Source organism: Oncorhynchus clarkii, chromosome 18 (genome assembly GCF_045791955.1).
Source record: "Oncorhynchus clarkii lewisi isolate Uvic-CL-2024 chromosome 18, UVic_Ocla_1.0, whole genome shotgun sequence".
NCBI lineage: Eukaryota > Metazoa > Chordata > Actinopteri > Salmoniformes > Salmonidae > Oncorhynchus > Oncorhynchus clarkii.
In genome coordinates this window covers 67,678,973-67,689,693 of record NC_092164.1, presented here as the reverse complement: position 1 = coordinate 67,689,693, position 10,721 = coordinate 67,678,973, and the positions used below count along the sequence as shown (strand labels likewise).

Below are 10,721 nucleotides of genomic sequence, written 5' to 3'. Positions count from 1 at the left end.
TGCGCTGCCAACCCACAGTTCTCTATATTCTCCCCCAACAGGACGGGTAGCCTGTCCCTCCCCCAACAGGACGGGTAATCTGTCCCTCCCCCAACAGGACGGGTAGCCTGTCCCTCATCTTATGGCAGGCACCAATGTAGTGCGCTGCCAACCCACAGTTCTCTATATTCTCCCCCAACAGGACGGGTAGCCTGTCCCTCATCTTATGGCAGGCACCAATGTAGTGCGCTGCCAACCCACAGTTCTCTATATTCTCCCCCAACAGGACGGGTAGCCTGTCCCTCCCCCAACAGGACGGGTAGCCTATCCTCATCAGAGAGGTCTTTGAAACCTTGAATAAAGGTTTCAAATTTGGGGAGATGACACTCTCTAATTGTTTTATATTTTGGACATTTTGTCAGGAAATGCAGCTCCGTCTCAGGTTCTGCTGTGGTGCAGTGGTTGCACAGCCTTTCCTCTACAGGGAGCCAGGTTCTGCTGTGGTGCAGTGGTTGTACAGCCTTTCCTCTACAGGGAGCCAGGTTCTGCTGTGGTGCAGTGGTTGCACAGCCTTTCCTCTACAGGGAGCCAGGTTCTGCTGTGGTGCAGTGGTTGTACAGCCTTTCCTCTACAGGGAGCCAGGTTCTGCTGTTGTGCAGTGGTTGCACAGCCTTTCCTCTACAGGGAGCCAGGTTCTGCTGTGGTGCAGTGGTTACACAGCCTTTCCTCTACATGGAGCCAGGTTCTGCTGTTGTGCAGTGGTTGCACAGCCTTTCCTCTACAGGGAGCCAGGTTCTGCTGTGGTGCAGTGGTTACACAGCCTTTCCTCTACAGGGAGCCATGTTCTGCTGTTGTGCAGTGGTTGCACAGCCTTTCCTCTACAGGGAGCCAGGTTCTGCTGTGGTGCAGTGGTTGCACAGCCTTTCCTCTACAGGGAGCCAGGTTTTCCTGTGTCTATCCTCCTCAATGACATGGCTGTGCTCACTGAGCCTGTACTTTGTCAAGGTTTTTCTAAGGCTTTGATCAGTAACCCTGGTCAAATAGTTAGCCACGGTGTACTGTTGATTTCGGGCCAGATTGCACTGCATTTGGCTTTGTGTTTGTGTTTCCCAATAAGCAATGTAGTTTTGTTTTGAATGTGTTGTAATTTGTTTTATTCTGATTGATTGGATGTTCTGGTCCTGATGCTTCAGTGTGTTAGTAGAACAGGTTAGTAAACTCAGCCCCAGGACCAGCTGGATGAAGGGACTGAGGCTTCAGTGTCTTAGTAGAACAGGTTAGTGAACTCAGCCCCAGGACCAGCTGGATGAGGGGACTGAGGCTTCAGTGTGTTAGTAGAACAGGTTAGTGAACTCAGCCCCAGGACCAGCTGGATGAAGGGACTGAGGCTTCAGTGTCTTAGTAGAACAGGTTAGTGAACTCAGCCCCAGGTCCAGCTGGATGAGGGGACTGAGGCTTCAGTGTGTTAGTAGAACAGGTTAGTGAACTCAGCCCCAGGACCAGCTGGATGAGGGGACTGAGGCTTCAGTGTGTTAGTAGAACAGGTTAGTGAACTCAGCCCCAGGACCAGCTGGATGAGGGGACTGAGGCTTCAGTGTGTTAGTAGAACAGGTTAGTGAACTCAGCCCCAGGACCAGCTGGATGAGGGGACTGAGGCTTCAGTGTGTTAGTAAGAACAGGTTTGTGAACTCAGCCCCAGGACCAGCTGGATGAGGGGACTGAGGCTTCAGTGTGTTAGTAGAACAGGTTCGTGAACTCAGGACCAGCTGGATGAGGGGACTGAGGCTTCATTGCGTTAGTAGAACAGGTTAGTGAACTCAGTCCCAGGACCAGCTGGATGAGGGGACTGAGGCTTCAGTGCGTTAGTAGAACAGGTTAGTGAACTCAGCCCCAGGACTAGCTGGATGAGGGGACTGAGGCTTCAGTGTGTTAGTAGAACAGGTTAGTGAACTCAGCCCCAGGACCAGCTGGATGAGGGGACTGAGGCTTCAGTGTGTTAGTAGAACAGGTTCGTGAACTCAGCCCCAGGACCAGCTGGATGAAGGGACTTAGGCTTCAGTGTGTTAGTAGAACAGGTTAGTGAACTCAGGACCAGCTGGATGAGGGGACTGAGGCTTCAGTGTGTTAGTAGAGCAGGTTAGTGAACTCAGCCCCAGGACTAGCTGGATGAGGGGACTGAGGCTTCAGTGTGTTAGTAGAACAGGTTAGTGAACTCAGCCCCAGGACCAGCTGGATGAGGGGACTGAGGCTTCAGTGCGTTAGTAGAACAGGTTAGTGAACTCAGCCCCAGGACTAGCTGGATGAGGGGACTGAGGCTTCAGTGTGTTAGTAGAACAGGTTAGTGAACTCAGCCCCAGGACCAGCTGGATGAGGGGACTGAGGCTTCAGTGTGTTAGTAGAACAGGTTCGTGAACTCAGCCCCAGGACCAGCTGGATGAGGGGACTTAGGCTTCAGTGTGTTAGTAGAACAGGTTAGTGAACTCAGGACCAGCTGGATGAGGGGACTGAGGCTTCAGTGTGTTAGTAGAGCAGGTTAGTGAACTCAGCCCCAGGACCAGATGGATGAGGGGACTGAGGCTTCATTGCGTTAGTAGAACAGGTTAGTGAACTCAGCCCCAGGACCAGCTGGATGAGGGGACTGAGGCTTCAGTGTGTTAGTAGAACAGGTTCGTGAACTCAGCCCCAGGACCAGCTGGATGAGGGGACTGAGGCTTCAGTGTGTTAGTAAGAACAGGTTTGTGAACTCAGCCCCAGGACCAGCTGGATGAGGGGACTGAGGCTTCAGTGTGTTAGTATAACAGGTTCGTGAACTCAGCCCCAGGACCAGCTGGATGAGGGGACTGAGGCTTCAGTGTGTTAGTAAGAACAGGTTTGTGAACTCAGTCCCAGGACCAGCTGGATGAGGGGACTGAGGCTTCAGTGTGTTAGTAAGAACAGGTTCGTGAACTCAGCCCCAGGACCAGCTGGATGAGGGGACTGAGGCTTCAGTGTGTTAGTAGAACAGGTTCGTGAACTCAGCCCCAGGACCAGCTGGATGAGGGGACTGAGGCTTCAGTGTGTTAGTAAGAACAGGTTTGTGAACTCAGCCCCAGGACCAGCTGGATGAGGGGACTGAGGCTTCAGTGTGTTAGTAGAACAGGTTTGTGAACTCAGCCCCAGGACCAGCTGGATGAGGGGACTGAGGCTTCAGTTTGTTAGTAGAACAGGTTCGTAAACTCAGCCCCAGGACCAGCTGGATGAGGGGACTGAGGCTTCAGTGTGTTAGTAGAACAGGTTTGTGAACTCAGCCCCAGTACCAGCTGGATGAGGGGACTGAGGCTTCAGTGTGTTAGTAAGAACAGGTTTGTGAACTCAGCCCCAGGACCAGCTGGTTGAGGGGACTGAGGCTTCAGTGTGTTAGTAGAACAGGTTAGTGAACTCAGCCCCAGGACCAGCTGGATGAAGGGACTGAGGCTTCAGTGTCTTAGTAGAACAGGTTAGTGAACTCAGCCCCAGGACCAGCTGGATGAGGCGACTGAGGCTTCAGTGTGTTAGTAGATCAGGTTAGTGAACTCAGCCCCAGGACCAGCTGGATGAGGGGACTGAGGCTTCAGTGTGTTAGTAGAACAGGTTTGTTGAACTCAGCCCCAGGACCAGCTGGATGAGGGGACTGAGGCTTCAGTGCGTTAGTAGAACAGGTTTGTGAACTCAGCCTCAGGACCAGCTGGATGAGGGGACTGAGGCTTCAGTGTGTTAGTAGAACAGGTTTGTGAACTCAGCCCCAGGACCAGCTGGATGAGGGGACTGAGGCTTCAGTGCGTTAGTAGAACAGTTTTGTGAACTCAGCCCCAGGACCAGCTGGATGAGGGGACTGAGGCTTCAGTGTGTTAGTAGAACAGCTTTGTGAACTCAGCCCCAGGACCAGCTGGATGAGGGGACTGAGGCTTCAGTGTGTTAGTAGAACAGGTTAGTGAACTCAGGACCAGCTGGATGAGGGGACTAAGGCTTCATTGCGTTAGTAGAACAGGTTAGTGAACTCAGGACCAGCTGGATGAGGGGACTGAGGCTTCATTGCGTTAGTAGAACAGGTTAGTGAACTCAGCCCCAGGACCAGCTGGATGAGGGGACTGAGGCTTCAGTGCGTTAGTAGAACAGGTTAGTGAACTCAGCCCCAGGACCAGCTGGATGAGGGGACTGAGGCTTCAGTGTGTTAGTAGAACAGGTTAGTGAACTCAGCCCCAGGACCAGCTGGATGAGGGGACTGAGGCTTCAGTGTGTTAGTAGAACAGGTTTGTGAACTCAGCCCCAGGACCAGCTGGATGAGGGGACTGAGGCTTCAGTGCGTTAGTAGAACAGGTTTGTGAACTCAGCCCCAGGACCAGCTGGATGAGGGGACTGAGGCTTCAGTGTGTTAGTAGAACAGGTTCGTGAACTCAGCCCCAGGACCAGCTGGATGAGGGGACTTAGGCTTCAGTGTGTTAGTAGAACAGGTTAGTGAACTCAGGACCAGCTGGATGAGGGGACTGAGGCTTCAGTGTGTTAGTAGAGCAGGTTAGTGAACTCAGCCCCAGGACCAGCTGGATGAGGGGACTGAGGCTTCATTGCGTTAGTAGAACAGGTTAGTGAACTCAGCCCCAGGACCAGCTGGATGAGGGGACTGAGGCTTCAGTGTGTTAGTAGAACAGGTTCGTGAACTCAGCCCCAGGACCAGCTGGATGAGGGGACTGAGGCTTCAGTGTGTTAGTAAGAACAGGTTCGTGAACTCAGCCCCAGGACCAGCTGGATGAGGGGACTGAGGCTTCAGTGTGTTAGTAGAACAGGTTCGTGAACTCAGCCCCAGGACCAGCTGGATGAGGGGACTGAGGCTTCAGTGTGTTAGTAAGAACAGGTTTGTGAACTCAGCCCCAGGACCAGCTGGATGAGGGGACTGAGGCTTCAGTGTGTTAGTAGAACAGGTTCGTAAACTCAGCCCCAGGACCAGCTGGATGAGGGGACTGAGGCTTCAGTGTGTTAGTAGAACAGGTTCGTGAACTCAGCCCCAGGACCAGCTGGATGAGGGGACTGAGGCTTCAGTGTGTTAGTAGAACAGGTTAGTGAACTCAGCCCCAGGACCAGCTGGATGAAGGGACTGAGGCTTCAGTGTCTTAGTAGAACAGGTTAGTGAACTCAGCCCCAGGACCAGCTGGATGAGGGGACTGAGGCTTCAGTGTGTTAGTAGAACAGGTTTGTGAACTCAGCCCCAGGACCAGCTGGATGAGGGGACTGAGGCTTCAGTGAGTTAGTAGAACAGATTTGTGAACTCAGCCCCAGGACCAGCTGGATGAGGGGACTGAGGCTTCAGTGTGTTAGTAGAACAGCTTTGTGAACTCAGCCCCAGGACCAGCTGGATGAGGGGACTGAGGCTTCAGTGTGTTAGTAGAACAGGTTAGTGAACTCAGGACCAGCTGGATGAGGGGACTAAGGCTTCATTGCGTTAGTAGAACAGGTTAGTGAACTCAGGACCAGCTGGATGAGGGGACTGAGGCTTCATTGCGTTAGTAGAACAGGTTAGTGAACTCAGCCCCAGGACCAGCTGGATGAGGGGACTGAGGCTTCAGTGCGTTAGTAGAACAGGTTAGTGAACTCAGCCCCAGGACCAGCTGGATGAGGGGACTGAGGCTTCAGTGTGTTAGTAGAACAGGTTAGTGAACTCAGCCCCAGGACCAGCTGGATGAGGGGACTGAGGCTTCAGTGTGTTAGTAGAACAGGTTTGTGAACTCAGCCCCAGGACCAGCTGGATGAGGGGACTGAGGCTTCAGTGCGTTAGTAGAACAGGTTTGTGAACTCAGCCCCAGGACCAGCTGGATGAGGGGACTGAGGCTTCAGTGTGTTAGTAGAACAGGTTCGTGAACTCAGCCCCAGGACCAGCTGGATGAGGGGACTTAGGCTTCAGTGTGTTAGTAGAACAGGTTAGTGAACTCAGGACCAGCTGGATGAGGGGACTGAGGCTTCAGTGTGTTAGTAGAGCAGGTTAGTGAACTCAGCCCCAGGACCAGCTGGATGAGGGGACTGAGGCTTCATTGCGTTAGTAGAACAGGTTAGTGAACTCAGCCCCAGGACCAGCTGGATGAGGGGACTGAGGCTTCAGTGTGTTAGTAGAACAGGTTCGTGAACTCAGCCCCAGGACCAGCTGGATGAGGGGACTGAGGCTTCAGTGTGTTAGTAAGAACAGGTTCGTGAACTCAGCCCCAGGACCAGCTGGATGAGGGGACTGAGGCTTCAGTGTGTTAGTAGAACAGGTTCGTGAACTCAGCCCCAGGACCAGCTGGATGAGGGGACTGAGGCTTCAGTGTGTTAGTAAGAACAGGTTTGTGAACTCAGCCCCAGGACCAGCTGGATGAGGGGACTGAGGCTTCAGTGTGTTAGTAGAACAGGTTCGTAAACTCAGCCCCAGGACCAGCTGGATGAGGGGACTGAGGCTTCAGTGTGTTAGTAGAACAGGTTCGTGAACTCAGCCCCAGGACCAGCTGGATGAGGGGACTGAGGCTTCAGTGTGTTAGTAGAACAGGTTAGTGAACTCAGCCCCAGGACCAGCTGGATGAAGGGACTGAGGCTTCAGTGTGTTAGTAGAACAGGTTAGTGAACTCAGCCCCAGGACCAGCTGGATGAGGGGACTGAGGCTTCAGTGTGTTGGTAGAACAGGTTAGTGAACTCAGCCCCAGGACCAGCTGGATGAGGGGACTGAGGCTTCAGTGTGTTAGTAGAACAGGTTTGTTGAACTCAGCCCCAGGACCAGCTGGATGAGGGGACTGAGGCTTCAGTGCGTTAGTAGAACAGGTTTGTGAACTCAGCCTCAGGACCAGCTGGATGAGGGGACTGAGGCTTCAGTGTGTTAGTAGAACAGGTTTGTGAACTCAGCCCCAGGACCAGCTGGATGAGGGGACTGAGGCTTCAGTGTGTTAGTAGAACAGATTTGTGAACTCAGCCCCAGGACCAGCTGGATGAGGGGACTGAGGCTTCAGTGTGTTAGTAGAAAAGCTTTGTGAACTCAGCCCCAGGACCAGCTGGATGAGGGGACTGAGGCTTCAGTGTGTTAGTAGAACAGGCTAGTGAACTCAGGACCAGCTGGATGAGGGGACTAAGGCTTCATTGCGTTAGTAGAACAGGTTAGTGAACTCAGGACCAGCTGGATGAGGGGACTGAGGCTTCATTGCGTTAGTAGGACAGGTTAGTGAACTCAGCCCCAGGACCAGCTGGATGAGGGGACTGAGGCTTCAGTGCGTTAGAAGAACAGGTTAGTGAACTCAGCCCCAGGACCAGCTGGATGAGGGGACTGAGGCTTCAGTGTGTTAGTAGAACAGGTTAGTGAACTCAGCCCCAGGACCAGCTGGATGAGGGGACTGAGGCTTCAGTGTGTTAGTAGAACAGGTTTGTGAACTCAGCCCCAGGACCAGCTGGATGAGGGGACTGAGGCTTCAGTGCGTTAGTAGAACAGGTTTGTGAACTCAGCCCCAGGACCAGCTGGATGAGGGGACTGAGGCTTCAGTGTGTTAGTAGAACAGGTTCGTGAACTCAGCCCCAGGACCAGCTGGATGAGGGGACTTAGGCTTCAGTGTGTTAGTAGAACAGGTTAGTGAACTCAGGACCAGCTGGATGAGGGGACTGAGGCTTCAGTGTGTTAGTAGAGCAGGTTAGTGAACTCAGCCCCAGGACCAGCTGGATGAGGGGACTGAGGCTTCATTGCGTTAGTAGAACAGGTTAGTGAACTCAGCCCCAGGACCAGCTGGATGAGGGGACTGAGGCTTCAGTGTGTTAGTAGAACAGGTTAGTGAACTCAGCCCCAGGACCAGCTGGATGAGGGGACTGAGGCTTCAGTGTGTTAGTAAGAACAGGTTCGTGAACTCAGCCCCAGGACCAGCTGGATGAGGGGACTGAGGCTTCAGTGTGTTAGTAGAACAGGTTCGTGAACTCAGCCCCAGGACCAGCTGGATGAGGGGACTGAGGCTTCAGTGTGTTAGTAAGAACAGGTTTGTGAACTCAGCCCCAGGACCAGCTGGATGAGGGGACTGAGGCTTCAGTGTGTTAGTAAGAACAGGTTCGTGATCTCAGCCCCAGGACCAGCTGGATGAGGGGACTGAGGCTTCAGTGTGTTAGTAGAACAGGTTTGTGAACTCAGCCCCAGGACCAGCTGGATGAGGGGACTGAGGCTTCAGTGTGTTAGTAGAACAGGTTCGTAAACTCAGCCCCAGGACCAGCTGGATGAGGGGACTGAGGCTTCAGTGTGTTAGTAGAACAGGTTCGTGAACTCAGCCCCAGTACCAGCTGGATGAGGGGACTGAGGCTTCAGTGTGTTAGTAGATCAGCTGGATGAGGCGACTTTGTTCTTTGCTCAGCTCTTGACATTGCAGGGCTTGGTAATCATATGAGTGGGGGTCACTTTATTTTATATGTTTCCAAAACTGAATTGCTCTTTTTTGAGTTTTTATTATTAGTGGATATTGGCCTAATTCTGCCCTGCATGCATTGTTTGTAGTTTTCCTCTGGACATGTAGGAGAATCTTACAGAACTCTGCATGCAGGGTTTAAATGGGGTGTTTGTCCCATTTGATGAAATCTTGTTTTGCAAGTGGACCCCACACCTCGCTGCCATAAAGTGGTGGCCTTGTTTATCTATCAGGGTGTGTAGGGTGTAAATATGATCAGTCGTGCGATGTTTTGGTATAAATCCAATTTACTCAAGACATTGTACTTATTATATTGTACGTATAACTCTTAAATGTATAAATCTACAGAAAACCTTCCCCGGGTTACAGTTCACACAAATAGCTCTGTAATTGTTAGGGTCAAATTTGTCTCCTTACTTAAAGATTGAGGTTATGAGTCCTCTATTCCAGATGTCAGGGAAATAACCTACATCAGGCTCAAATTAAACCGTTTTAATATAGCCAATTGAAATGTTGCGTTTAAGCGTCTCAGTTAGGATGCCATCAGGTTCGCATGCTTCTTTAAATTTGAGGGCCTGAAGTTTCTTAAAGAGCTCCTGGTCAGTAATTGGGGAGTCCAGTGGATTTTGATTGTCTGTTATATCTTTCTCTAATCTATTTACCTTCTCATGAATTTGGCTCTGCGGTTGCATCAATTTGAACGGTGTTCTAGAGGGTTTTAAAAGGAGTTGTCCACCATTTTGTATCCCTATTTCCTCTAGTTCCTTTTTTTTGGGGGGGGGGGGGGGGGGGGGGTCCAATTTTGTCAGAAGTTGTTTGTGTTTACGGACTCCTCAGTGAGTGTCAGTTGCTCGCTGTTGTTTTATTGGTTCTGAGTGCACGTTTATAGAGTTTTAAAGTCTCCGTAATGATGGTGTAATTCATCATTATTTGGGTCTCTGTGCTTTTGTTTTTTTCCTTTCAAACCAGTTGTCTTTTTTTGGTTTGTTTTTTTATCAATTTCAGTTGAGCTTCTTTTGCCGTTCGCCTGAATATATTGTTGATATTGTTGATGAAATACAGTAACTACTGGGTTATTCAGAATGATAAACAGGATAACAGAAATACAGTAACTACTGGGTTATTCAGAATGATAAACAGGATCATAGAAATACAGTAACTACTGGGTTATTCAGAATGATAAACAGGATAACAGAAATACAGTAACTACTGGGTTAGTCAGAATGATAAACAGGATCATAGAAATACAGTAACTACTGGGTTATTCAGAATGATAAACAGGATAACAGAAATACAGTAACTACTGGGTTATTCAGAATGATAAACAGGATAACAGAAATACAGTAACTACTGAGTTGTTCAGAATGATAAACAGGATAACAGAAATACAGTAACTACTGGGTTATTCAGAATGATAAACAGGATAACAGAAATACAGTAACTACTGGGTTATTCAGAATGATAAACAGGATAACAGAAATACAGTAACTACTGGGTTATTCAGAATGATAAACAGGATAACAGAAATACAGTAACTACTGAGTTGTTCAGAATGATAAACAGGATAACAGAATTCATCTGTACTCTTTTGTCCTTCCTTTTCATTGAACATGTAGACTTTTAGTACAATAACCGTGTGTGTGTGTGTGTGTGTGTGTGTGTGTGTGTGTGTGTGTGTTTAGTGCAGATGTACTGAAGGAGCTGTTCATTCTCTCTCAATGCTACAGAGCATGGTCTTGGATGTGTTGGTAGTAGATAAGGGGTGGTAGGGGATACACCTTTCTCTGTCTCTGTCTCTCTCTCTGTGTCTCTGTCGCTCTCTCTTTATGTCTCTTTCTCTCTGTCTCTGTCTCTCTATGTCTCACTGTCTCTCTGTCTCTTTCTCTCTTTCTCTCTCTCTCTCTCTCTGTCTCTCTGTCTCTCTGTCTCTCTCTCTCTCTCTCTCTCTCTCTCTCTCTCTCTTTCTCTCTCTCTCTCTCTCTTTCTCTCTCTCTCTCTCTCTTTCTCTCTCCCTCTCTCTCTCTCTCTCTGTCTCTGTCTCACTGTCTCTCTCTCTCTGTCTCTGTCTCACTGTCTCTCTTTCTCTATCTCTCTCTCGCGCTCTCTCTCTCTCTCTCTCAATTCAATTCAATTCAAGGGGCTTTATTGGCATGGGAAACATGTGTTAACATTGCCAAAGCAAGTGAGGTAGATAATATATAAAGTGAATATATAAAGTGAAATAAACAATAAAAATTAACAGTAAACATTACACATACAGAAGTTTCAAAACAATAAAGACAATCCAAATGTCATATTATATATTTACAGTGTTTTAACAATGTACAAATGGTTAAAGGA

General features: G+C 49.7%; 1 protein-coding gene across 1 annotated transcript in view; it reads left to right on the top strand.

Moving 5' to 3' along the window:
* The window catches only part of LOC139372784 (stromal membrane-associated protein 2-like), a 60,009-nt gene that overhangs the window by 43,751 nt on the left and 5,537 nt on the right, over positions 1-10,721 (top strand). The gene's annotated exons all lie outside the window — the stretch shown is intronic.